Source organism: Protopterus annectens, chromosome 1.part1 (assembly GCF_019279795.1).
Source record: "Protopterus annectens isolate FY-2018-M chromosome 1.part1, PAN1.0, whole genome shotgun sequence".
NCBI lineage: Eukaryota > Metazoa > Chordata > Ceratodontiformes > Protopteridae > Protopterus > Protopterus annectens.
In genome coordinates, this window is record NC_056726.1 from 265,831,165 (window position 1) to 265,832,658 (window position 1,494).

The following is a 1,494-nucleotide window of genomic DNA, read 5'->3' on the forward strand; positions in this document are numbered from 1 at the left end:
GCCATACTATGTATTGCACATAAACAACCAGTACATCCCCCATTATCATACTATACAAGGTCTGTTGATGTTCTTCACAACATGTAACCTGGAACACACCTCATCCTAAAAGCTGTGTGGTATGTGCAGTTAAGGCCACACATATTATTAGCTCTATGTACCTAGGTAGAGGTTCTAGTCCCAGTGTTGCCAAGTAAGAGTGTGTGTGTATGTGAAGGGATCTACTTCAGTTTGCAGAATATACATGTCCCAGGAGGTCATCTGTCAGAGAACTGACTGGCAAATGCTAACATTTCACAGGTATCATCCTGTGGAAAATCATTTCATCACAACTAGTAGTAGATGTATAAATGCCCTCTTCCCCACTGTATAGCTGTACCTCAATACTGGGGTTGGTATATATAGCTGGGTGTGGATAATTTGGACACAGCCACCATCATTGCAGTTATTGTTGAGTGTATCCCCCATTTAGTTGGCTGTAATACTGTACAGTTCATGTAAACAGGTTAAGTTGTTGTTAATCACACTATCTGTGGTTCTACGCCACCCACACCCTCCAAATGGAAGGGCTGTGCCACCCACACTAGCACACCTATGTTTAGCAAGTTGAGAATCGCACTACATTGGGGAAGGGAAATATACCCTGCAAGTACCATTGTCATTGACATTCAATTAGCAGACTGATTATTTCCCAATGTGATATTGTGCCTAGTCTGTCTTGGTGGAATTAAAAAGGCTAACATGGGTTCCTTGCAAAAGTACATACATCCATGTGCACAGTATTCTCTGTATTGCATCAACACCAAAGCCTGTGTGTGTGTGTGTGTGTGTGTGTGTGTGTGTGTGTGTGTGTGTGTGTGTGTGTGTGTGTGTGTGTGTGTGTGTGTGTGTGTGTGTGTGTGTGTGTTATACACAAACATGTGGTGTGTACCACCCAGTACACTTACCATTGTCCACTGTAGAAGGGCTGCTGACATCAGCCACCATGCACTCACCTGTATACACCCCTCAGACCTATCAGGCATGTGGCACATGCAGTAACCATTATACAGACCTGTGACTTGTGTTCAGCTGTACCCAGGATATGGCACAGTTAAGGTGTCACCACAGTGCCATACCCCTTGTAGGAAACAACAGCAGACCAACATCCTGCTGACACATGGACATCTACAACACAAATGGAATACATTATGGAGACCACAATGCCTCAATGTTAATAGCAGCTATAATGCATCATGGCTGGACAGATACACATCCTAATATGTAAGCATTAAACTTTAGTGCTGAAAACATGTTACACAGCATTACATTGGTACACTGTAGTACAGTCACCCTGTGCATCAGAACCATATTATCCTGTCCCTGCATCAATGTTATGGATGACAGAGATGTGGCATAGGTATCATCATATGAACAGGGTGTGTTTTTGGTTTGCCAGAGTCCTAGGCTGAGCCATTCATTTGATATCATGTGTGTGTTAGGGGGTTTCATTAT